Source organism: Phoxinus phoxinus (genome assembly GCF_949152265.1).
Source record: "Phoxinus phoxinus genome assembly, chromosome: 8".
Taxonomy (NCBI): Eukaryota; Metazoa; Chordata; class Actinopteri; order Cypriniformes; family Leuciscidae; genus Phoxinus; species Phoxinus phoxinus.
This window is the reverse complement of record NC_136883.1, coordinates 1,782,309-1,794,513: the sequence shown is the minus strand read 5'-3', so window position 1 is coordinate 1,794,513 and position 12,205 is coordinate 1,782,309.

Below are 12,205 nucleotides of genomic sequence, written 5' to 3'. Positions count from 1 at the left end.
TTTTGTTGCATTTACACTGTTCTGACCACTAGGGGTCGCCGTGGAGACGGTGTCACATTGTTTCGAAGCCTCAACACAATACGGCACATTTGCTTCAACCGTTTCAGTGTTTCACGAAGCCTCGATCTGCCCACCCCTACCAACACCAAGTTTAATGATGATAATAAAAAAAATTTAACGTCAAGACAAAATAATAATAATAGTAATTAGACAGGAAGGGCAGTACATGCAACATAAGCCAAACAGAGGATGAATATGAGGGATCAACTTATAAAGCAAACACAAATGAGGATAATTAATCGGACACAGCTGAAAGCAATGAACAAATGAGGAGCGGGAAAACTGAACAAAGGAACACGTGATGAGAATAAAAACAAACGTTACAAAGTCCATTATAACGACACTAACAGACCTTAATGGTGACAGCTTTACAAGAAAACACTATTACTTTTTTTTTTTTTTCAGTGTATAAATAATTTTGGGGTTCCAAAAAGGATATTTTCCTTTTTCTTTTTCTTTTTTGTGTTCTGTAGAAAATGTTTCCACCACAAACAACCTTTTGTGTAATGAAAAGGTTCCATGGATGTTGAAGAACCACAGATGCCAATAAATCATCTTTATTGGTCGTATTTCTCAGATCTGAGGGTTGAGATCTGTGAAAACTGAATTGAGGGAAACGAGAGAGAGAGAATTAGATGCAACGAAGGGGAAACGTGTAAATGTGTTCACTTGGGTATTGTAAAATGTGTTTGGCGCTCATGAGAGACACAATAAAAAGAGCACGTGAACAACTGTACGCGAGACACACAGTGAATGCTGAGTCCTGCTGTTTTCCTCGTGCGTCTGAATATCCATCAGCGATGTTCAGTTCTACATTTCCCGGGTCATGAAAACAAATCCTGGGTCAACAGATCAACTTTCTTGCACAACACAAATAGTGCAGGGCTTTAACCTCCGCAGCGTGATGTCCGTATTCCCGTATTCCAGACTTTCCTGTCCCAAAAACATGTTTGATTAATGGACCAGACTTCTCTCCTCGCACTATTGTCCTCAATGCAAAGCTCATTATTTTCTGAGTGGGCCTGGCGTGCTGTTAAAATGCCAACAGTCTTTCATTCACTTGCACAACCCATTACAAGCCCAAAGCAATTACCCTCAAATTTGCTTGTGTTAGTTAGCAGCTCGGCCACAGCTAGAACTGACAAAGGTGCTCATTTATAGCAGCTGCAAGCGCCTGGTTTTTATGTTTGCTCTTAAAAAGGCAATTCTTATTCCCCTTTAAGTCATTTATTGTGTTGAGTAAGGAGAGCCAGGTGTGAAATCTGAACGAGCGCTCAGAAGCCATTACCACCGTATATATTCCCTCAGAACGGGTTGTAATGGACCTGACGAGACCTGACACTCACTGGTGTGAACTCGTGGATCTGTGCAGCTTCTCCTTCACCTCGGCTTTGTTGTAAATACAGCACAAATAAATAAATACATAATAATATATATGTCTATATATATTATTTTTCATAAAAAGTGTCACCCCCCTTTTTTTAATAGTCATGAAAATGCACATTCAGAACTTAGATGGTTGTAATTCAAGAATGCTTTGGAATATAGATGTGAGATTGGTCTTGTTTTAAAGAAGACATTTGGCAGATTTTTGTAGAAGATAAATAAATTGAGAAAGTGAAACAGAAAAAAAGTTATAGAAGTTTGAGTTTATGAAAATATACAATGTAGAAATGTAATTATTCATATTTTATATAAAATATATTTTTTTCAAAACCTGGGTGACTCTAAAATTGCATAAAAATCAAAGACAAAAATGTGAACAAGTTGTGTTTCAAATTGTAGGTTGATATCTCAAAAAATGAGCGTTCAGTGAGATGTAGTTTGGGCGCAGTACCACACTTATCCACTAGTGGACATTACTGCCCATATAAGGGCGTCTCCATCTCCATATGTGGTTTTTCTTTATTTTTAAAAAAATGTCAGACCTTTTTTCTAAAATAATTGAATTGATGCTATCTTTGAACTCTTGGCATGAAAACAAACTGAGGTTTCTACCATTCTTTCATGATTTTTCATGTTCATCACTATTTCACAATAAAGGACTGAACACGCCTCAGGAGTATGAACATATTCTTGTTGCAAATTGAAAATCAGTCACCAAATATGAAAACTAGAGATTGTAAGCTTTCAAATGATATAAAGTTTGTCAATATTAGTTTAGGTTTAGTATAGGATATTACTGTTTTAAATATATAATGACTTTGGGCCCACTGGTGGGCCGGTGACACTTGAGTTAAAAATATTGGTTCAAACAAAAATTTAAAAAGCAGAGAATTTAGATTATTCTTACTTTAGGATTAGATTTTAAATCCAAATTTTGGCACATCAGGATCGAATTATGATTATCTGGCAAAGTTATTATAATCATTTAAAACTATCAGAATGATTTGAAAAACAAACAAAAAAAACAATACAAAATATTATCTGAAAAACTTAAACTAAACGAAAATTAAAAATGTTGCCTTGGCAATAAACTGAAATAACTTTAAGTTGAAGCACTAAAATAATTAACTAGACATAAATAAAAACTAAAACTGAAATAAATGTAACCGAAATAGCAATATAATTTTTTTTTTATATAGAACAAAACCACACAACAAACCGATTAAGAATTAAACTAAAAATATAACAATAAAAGCTAAAATAACACTGGTAATCTGGACACTGCAACGATTGTGCAGGAAATGTAATTAAATTATGAACAATAACTATGTTTTGTAATGCTTAACTGACCCCAAAACTGCCTGCAGCGTAAGCCATATCCGTAAAGATTAGTTTGCATGTTTGTAAAGTATTTAATGCTATGAAAGTTTATCACCCATTCACACAGGATAAGCGATGTGTGTATGTTTCAGAGGTTTCTACACATCTACTGCATGTACACAATGCAATCATATGTAATTGATGAACTTTAGCATTTGTGTACTGCTGAATGGAGTCAGTACAGTGGAAATATGACTGACGTCGCTGATTTGAATTAAAGGGACAATGTGTAGTTTTTTAAAGTATTTGATTAACTAACATCAATGTCTTTATTCATAAATGTCCTCAATGGTGTACATTTACCTCTCCCAATGATCCGACTTAACCTCGTACGCGAATAATTTATTATCTTTATTTACATAGAACAGACAACTCCACGGAGGCTTCCATGTCGTTCCGCCATCTTGAAAAACTATAATAGCAGAGAGGGACAAAAAGCGCTAGCCTAGCTCAACACGTTTCCACAGCGCGTGTTCGTCCAGAGCCGGCGTCACGTGACGGACACTGAAGCGGACGAGGAGAGAGTAATACGTGTCACTGTCCCGGTACATTTGAAAGGTTGCACTGCACGGTACTTCATAATTCAGGATCTTACTTATGCCGAGCCACAGGAGAAATGCCAAAATTGAATTTAAAAGAAAACGTGACGGGCGAATTCAAAACGAGGGTAAATAACGGGATAGCTTTACACAGGTGGAGAGAGCTAATGAAGGAGAAAGACTTTGAAAGGGACTCTGGAGATCCTGCTTTCTTCTCGACGGGTAAGTCAATGTTACGGTCTAAATCACAAGCTTTTTTTTTTCATTGCTTGGTTGTGTAATTCATTATATAGGCAGCACAACAGTAGAACATGTAGCATATAGTTAAACTCGACGAAGAGTTATTGTTGTCATCGCTTCTTGGTACGTAACGGCTAATGTAGTTGCAAAAAAGCTCACAGTCTGCGAGTTATGAAAGCACGGCTTCACAGACGGAGTATATACTTTTTTTGTAGACTTTAAAGGCTGTGTGTGTTTCGGGCAGGTGTTGAATGTTGTGGCTCATCTTAAAAACTCACACACTGAACGTCAGTTCCTCAGAGGTCATGAAGGTGGAGATGACCGGTGTTGGCTTCTATCAACTGCTAACAGTGTCACTAAAGACCTCACTGTAGAGATGTGTTGTTATTGCACATTTTTAAAGGATTACTTCACTCAAAAATTAAGATTATATCATCATTTAGTCGTCCTGATGTCGTTCCAAACCTGTATGCAGAGGTGGACAGTAACAAAGTACAATTACTTGAGTACTGCACTTAAGTAGCCTACACTTTTGGAGTATCTGTACTTTACTTGAGTATTATTTTTTCTGGAAACTTTTTACTTTAACTTCACTTCATTTGAAAGACAAATATTGTACTTTTTACTCCACTACATTTCTGTCAAGTTCCTTGAGTAGAGAGTAGTAACGTCAAGGATGCATTTTGGTTGGAAATGAAAGTCGGGTTAACGTCAGAGCTCGACTGATGTTGGTTTCCCCGATTTTCAACCACAATACAACGTCTGTGCAACGTTGGAGATTAACGTCAATCTGATTGGATTCTGACATCAACATGATTTTCATTTTCAACGTTGGGTTTGCTCTTCTAAATGTGAATTTTGTCATTGTTTTGGAGCACACTAGCTTATAGATAACAGTAAGACTAACATATTCATACTAAAAGCCAAAAAACTGGGACCAGCCATTTGTGTGTCCGAAACCATTGTGGACGTTATTGAGTGACTTATTCAATCCCACGACTGGAACTGTGTTATAGAAATACATATGATATTGATATGAGGGTAGGCAGGCATAAATTCAGAGGCATAAAGTACTGTAAGTATTACATACAACAATGCAACAATAATAAAACAATGCATTGACATTTACTTTTTACTTTTGATACTTAAGTACTTTTAAAAACGTGTACTTCTGTACTTTTACTTAAAGGGTTAGTTCACCCAAAAATGAAAATAATGTCATTAATGACTCACCCTCATGTCGTTCTAAGCCCGTAAGACCCCCGTTCATCTTCGGAACACAGTTTAAGATATTTTAGATTTAGTCCGAGAGATTTCTGTCCCTCCATTGAAACTGTATATACAGTATACTGGCCAGGTCCATAAAGGTAATAAAAAGATCATCAAAGTAGTCCATAGCCCCTTTCACACAGAGATTCCGGAAAATACACGGATAAAGTGACCCGGGATTTGACCCGGGTTCGTTTGAAAATGGTTCATTCACACTGCCAGTGATTTGCCGGAATCAGAGAGCGCGTTCACACACAACCCGGGTATGTCCCGGATAGACGCGTGACGTTATGATGTGACGTATAAGGTGGCGAACGATCTCAGCTTCGGCGCGGATTGCAAGGAGCTCTCGGGTCTCTGCTTCAGTCCAGTTTGCAGACATCTTTTCGTTCTTTCTTGTATCGATGACGAACACAAACTTTCTTCTAACAGAGTAACACGATAACTACGTCATTGCGAAGGCTCGTGCATCATCACTACGACACACCCCTTACGGCATTTGTCCTGGCTTTTGTTCACACAGCGCGCGTTCCGGGTCTGAACACGGCAATGTTACTAGGTCCCCAACCCGGCATCGATCCCGGCATTAAACCCGGGTCGTGTTTGCGTTCACACAGAAGGCGTTCCGGCAATTTGCCGGCAATTTGCCGGGTTCAAAGTGCTGTGTGAATGGGGCTCATGTGACATCAGTGGGTTAGTTAGAAGTTTTTGAAGCATCGAAAATACTTTTTGGTCCAAAAATAACACAAAATAAGACTTTATTCCGCATTGTATTCTCTCCCGGGTCTGTTGTGAATCTGCGTTCAGGACTCCGCAGTGACGCTGCTGACGTAAGACGCTGATGACGTGTCATCTGGTGCGCCCGAGCTTCGTTTACAGTCTGAGGGAGACGCACGCTATATTCAAGCTATTCTACATTGTTTGCGTGGATATCATTTTTTTAATGGTGCGTAAATGTGCATGTCGCGGATGAGACACTTTTACAGCGTGCGTTTCCCTCAGTCTATAAATGAAGCTCGGGCGCACCAGATAACACGTCATCAGCGTCTTACGCCATCAGCGTAACTGTGACGGATTGACAACAGACCCGGGAGAGAATACAATGCTGAATAAAGTCTTATTTTGTGTTATTTTTGGACCAAAAAGTATTTTCGATGCTTCAAAAACTTCTACCTAACCCACTGATGTCACATGGACTACTTTGATGATCTTTTTATTACCTTTATGGACATGGCCAGTATACTGTATATACAGTTTCAATGGAGGGACAGAATGCTCTCGGACTAAATCTAAAATATCTTAAACTGTGTTCCGAAGATGAACGGGCTTAGAACGACATGAGGGTGAGTCATTAATGACATTATTTTCATTTTTGGGTGAACTAACCCTTTAAGTAAAATTGGTCTTTACAACTTTTACTTGTAACGGAGTAATATTTGACCAGTAGTATCTGTACTTTTACTCAAGTAAGGAAGTTGTGTACTTTGTCCACCTCTGTATGTAATACATGTAACATGTAAAGAGATGCGTTTTAAATGAGTTGGTCATTTTCCCCCATGCAATTACAATAAATGGGTAGGGAAGATTTCAAGCTATAAAAAGAATGAATAAACATAAAGATGACTTTATTATACTGTATTATATATTATCATCACATTATAGTAAAAATAGTATTATATTCCAACCTAAACAGGCAAACAAACGGCATATAGGTTTGAGTAGATTAAACATTTAGGAAAATTCAGTTCAAGATATCTGTCTGACAACAAGGTCATATAATCATTATTGCATTAAATCCATCCATAAATACATTATCATTACAGTTTCTGATGCATTTATATCAGCACTCAAAGCAAATATAGGTTTCCTTCTGAATTAGTCCAAAAGCCTCTTTAAAAATAAATGTTGACAGTGTTTCTGCATCTCCTCTGGTGTCTCGTGTTGCCCAAAGCTAGCTTGTATTTTATGTTTGTACATGTAAAAATGCCCTATTCTTGTCTTCTCTCTGGGCATGTAATGCTTCCTGGCAAGAAGGATATTGCTCGCATTACTCTCAGCAAGATTTCCCGCAGATGAGCTTCACACAGAGGAACTTACTCTGATCTGGAGATCGGACTTCAGACCAATTTCTACTCTGAGCCGAATGGAAACCTCGGTTTCTTACTCTCTGAGGGAAATACTGACAGTAAACAGTGCATTTGCTGAACACAAACATGCTGAACGCCAAACAAACACTAATACACCATGGTATTTAATATATTCATGCAACATGAAACATACTGTCACGAACACACACAGGAAAAGGTAGATCCAAGCGCAGTATTTATTAGGGGTAATCCGTACTCACAAAACAGTCCAGGCAAGGGTCATAATCCATAAAGGCAATCCGAAGACACAAGACAAGAACAAGGTACAGGCAACAACAGGAACGGAAGTGTGGGGACATTAACAAGGACTCCGTGACACATACTAAAACAGACAGGGTTATATACACAGGGAAATGACAATGCTAATGGGGAATTGGCTGAGTGCAATGATTAGTGACAAGGGACAGCTGAGTGTAATGAGAAGACAAGGATCGTGGGAAATGTAGTTCAATAGTGTGATGGACATCGTGGGGAAGGACATCTAGTGGTGACCCAAGGAACATAAACCAGACACTGTGACATAACCCCCCCTCTACGGAGCGGCTACCAGACGCTCCAAGACCCACAAAAAACAAACAAAGAGTCCAGGCAGGAGGTGGAATGGTGGAGGATCAGGGGGAGGGATGGAGGGCCAGGACCATGAAGGGGAACAGGAACAGGGGATGACAACTTAACCGGCGGCCGTGGCGAAGCAGACAGTCCATCGGGCGGCCAGGGCGGGGCAGACAGTCCATCGGGCGGCCAGGGCGGAGACGACAGTCCATCGGGCGGCCAGGGCGGGGCAGACAGTCCATCGGGCGGCCAGGGCGGAGACGACAGTCCATCGGACGGCCAGGGCGGAGACGACCCCTCGGGCGGCCAGGGCGGTGAAGACCCCTCGGGCGGCCAGGGCGGTGAAGACCCCTCGGGCGGCCAGGGCGGTGAAGACCCCTCGGGCGGCCAGGGCGGTGAAGACCCCTCGGGCGGCCAGGGCGGTGAAGACCCCTCGGGCGGCCAGGGCGGTGAAGACCCCTCGGGCGGCCAGGGCGGTGAAGACCCCTCGGGCGGCCAGGGCGGTGAAGAACCCTCGGGCGGCCAGGGCGGTGAAGAACCCTCGGGCGGCCAGGGCGGTGAAGAACCCTCGGGCGGCCAGGGCGGTGAAGACCAAGGTGGAACAGAGACAGACCCTGGTTCAGGAACAGTCACAGACACCACCGGCTCAGGAACTGCAACAGACGACACCGGCTCAGGAACTGCAACAGACGACACCGGCTAAGGAACTGCAACAGACGACACCGGCTCAGGAACTGCAACAGACGACACCGGCTCAGGAACTGCAACAGACGACACCGGCTCAGGAACTGCAACAGACGACACCGGCTCAGGAACTGCAACAGACGACACCGGCTCAGGAACTGCAACAGACACCACCGGCTCAGGCTCCGGCTCTGGAACAGCAGACACTGGCTCCGGCTCTGGAACAGCAGACACTGGCATGTCCAGGATCCGAGCCAGACGCTCCAAATAGTCCATCATTGCCTTGGCGGCCCCACAAATGGGCATCTCTAGACCCGTCTCTGACTGGGCAGACGGGACGTGAACAGTCTCTGACTGGGCAGACGGGACGTGAACAGTCTCTGACTGGGCAGACGGGACGTGAACAGTCTCTGACTGGGCAGACGGGACGTGAACAGTCTCTGACTGGGCAGACGGGACGTGAACAGTCTCTGACTGGGCAGACGGGACGTGAACAGTCTCTGACTGGGCAGACGGGACGTGAACAGTCTCTGACTGGGCAGACGGGACGTGAAGCTCAGGCTCGGCAGGCATGCTGTGTCTCCTCCAAGCACGCAGTACTGCTACTGCATAAAAAAGGAAGACCGCCTTCTTTGCCGTGGCAGGACTGATGGTGGGCGGCTCCGAGAAAATCTCAGGGATGACAGCGGGCTGGTCGGAGGGGACGGCCTCCGGGACGACAGCGGGCTGGTCGGAGGGGACGGCCTCCGGGACGACAGCGGGCTGGTCGGAGGGGACGGCCTCCGGGACGACAGCGGGCTGCTCGGAGGGGACGGCCTCCGGGACGACAGCGGGCTGCTCGGAGGGGATGTCCTCCGGGACGACAGCGGGCTGCTCAGAGGGGACGTCCTCCGGGACGACAGCGGACTGCACGAGGACGACCTCCGAGTTCTTAGGGAGACTGGAGGACTTCCTCCTCCTCCGCCTTTTCTGACAGCGAAGTGCCGGTTCTGGACTGGACGGAAACTGCGGCGAACAGATCTCTGGACTGGAATTCCCCAGCCCATGGTCAAAGAAGGGCCAGAGTGAGGAATGGTGTCGAGATTCCTCTCGACCGCCTCCTCCATTGCGGCCTCCACGGGTCCCCCGAAATCTGACCAATCTGGTCCCCTCAAAAAATTGTCTCTTCTCCCGCTCGGTGGCTGGGGAAGAGATATTTAAAAACATACCGCTGGATCTATGTTCGAGACGGAGTCCTTCTGTCACGAACACACACAGGAAAAGGTAGATCCAAGCGCAGTATTTATTAGGGGTAATCCGTACTCACAAAACAGTCCAGGCAAGGGTCATAATCCATAAAGGCAATCCGAAGACACAAGACAAGAACAAGGTACAGGCAACAACAGGAACGGAAGTGTGGGGACATTAACAAGGACTCCGTGACACATACTAAAACAGACAGGGTTATATACACAGGGAAATGACAATGCTAATGGGGAATTGGCTGAGTGCAATGATTAGTGACAAGGGACAGCTGAGTGTAATGAGAAGACAAGGATCGTGGGAAATGTAGTTCAATAGTGTGATGGACACCGTGGGGAAGGACATCTAGTGGTGACCCAAGGAACATAAACCAGACACTGTGACACATACACTCTAAAAAATGCTGGGTGGTTTTAACCCAATTTTGGGTCAAATATGGACAAACCCAAATGTTGGATCAAAAATGCAATTTAAAAATTTAACCCAATGGCTGAAATTTATCCAAAATTGACCCAAAATTGGGTTAAAACAACCCAGCATTTTTTAGAGTGTACATTGTCCTCCAGATGCTTCACACTAAACTTTGCATACAGTATGTGACCCTGGACCCTGAATTTTCTGAAATGGAGATTTATACATAATCTGAAAGCTGAATATATAATCTTTCCATTGATGTGTGGTTTGTTGGGATATGACAATATTTGGTCGAGACACAACTATTGAAAATCTGGAATCTGAGGAGCAAAAAAATCTAAACATCTAAATCTCCTTTAAAGTTGTGCATTTATGTTCACGATTGTGCTGCATTCACTCACAAAAATACATGTTTTATATATTTACGGTAGGACATTTACTAAATATCATCATGGATCATGATCTTTACTTAATATCCTAATGATTTTTGTCATAAAATATGATAATTTTGACCCATACAATGTATAGTTGGCTATTGCCACAGATATACCCGTGCGGCTTCAGACTGGGTTTGTGATCCAGGGTCACATATGTGCAAATTCCAATACCTATAAAAGATTACAGCGATAACCCTGTTTTTTTGGGTTGCTAGAGGCTGGATATACTGTATAAATCCTGTGTGCAACTTTCTGCCACCTAGTGTCAATGAACTTAAAAGCACATGCAGTAACTCATTTTTTGCAACACAAATGTTGTCTTTTAATCAATTATGAGTTAATCTCAGTCCAGCACATACTGCATCTTCAGAACATTGCTTTTTTGAAACAGGAGCATCTTTATGCGCACGCAGAAGTGTCGAGCTTGCGGTTTCACCTCTCAGAAAATAAACGTACAGATGATGGAGGAAGAGCCGCTCAGAAGTGCTTGGAAACGGGCTGATGTCGGCATGTTAATTCTCTCAGTTATGACTCTCACAGGAGCAGAGCTTCACCTCATCTCTCTCCCTCTCTCTGTCTTTCTATCTCTGGAAAACTAACTATCAAAGTGCTCCTCGGATGCGCGGCTTCATTAATTAAGCCCATATGTCGCTCCCTCCTCATAATGCAGGATTTTCTCCTGACTGAGCATTGCTGTGCTGGGACACGATACATCACCTAACACAGAGGTACTGGAGGCGGTGTAAAGTCAACAGTTTACATTACATGCAGTTTACCAGATCAACGAGCCACTGTGTGATTTTAACCCGTGTGCAACCTTACGGATATTTGTGTCTGTGTCTGTTTTTTTTTTTTTTTTTTTTTCATAATTAATGTTAATGCCAACTGCATACATTTTGGCACAGGTGTGTATTTTGTATTGGAATTGTAATATTTCACCACAATTTCCTTTAAAAAATTGTATTTTGCACTAGGCACACAAAATAGTTCCTCTCAGGACCTCTTGGACATGTCCCCCATTGAAACCCATTAAAACGGCAACATTTAATCCCGGGCCCATTTAACTATACAATTATGCAATCTTTGTTAATAGGCTTTCGTTCTGTTGGCAAGGCTTCAAAATGTAATTAAAAAAAAAAAAAAAACAGATGGTGTCATTTTCTCAGGTTTGGCCTATAAAGCAAATACTCACTTTATTCGTGTTTTCTGCTTATGCAATGTATTGTTGGCTATTGCCACAAATATACCTGTGCGACTGGTTTTGTGATCCAGGGTCACATATGTATTGTATTTTTTCTTTTGCTTTATCGCCAGGGTGCACTGGAGGGTTCTTGAGAACAACTGTGGCCTCGAGATGTGAAACACAAACATTCGATGAGTGCTCACGGTGGCTTGTTGGGACACATACGCTCAGCAAAAACTCAAATCGATGCTGACAGAATCGAAGGTTGGTTCGGCACAATGTGATATTGTCGGAATATAATCCAGCCAATCAGAGTGCAAGAGTTTATCCACGGCTGCTTACTTCACTCCAATTATTCGACTTTCGTACAGTCGTTACCGTAAACCAGTTATTATAGTTTATAAAGTTACAAAAATGCACCGCTTTGCTTTAGAAGGCCGTTATTAACCCACTGGAGTCGTATGGACTGCTTTTATGATGGATGCACTTTTTTGGGCTTCAAAATCTAAGGTACCATTCACTCCCATTATAAAGCTTATGAAGAGTCAGGATATGTTTTGATATAACTCCGATTGTGTTCGGCTGAAAGAAGAAAGTAATATACACCTATAGATGGCTTGAGGGTAAATCATGGGATAATATACATTTTTGGGTGAATTAATCTCTAAATTA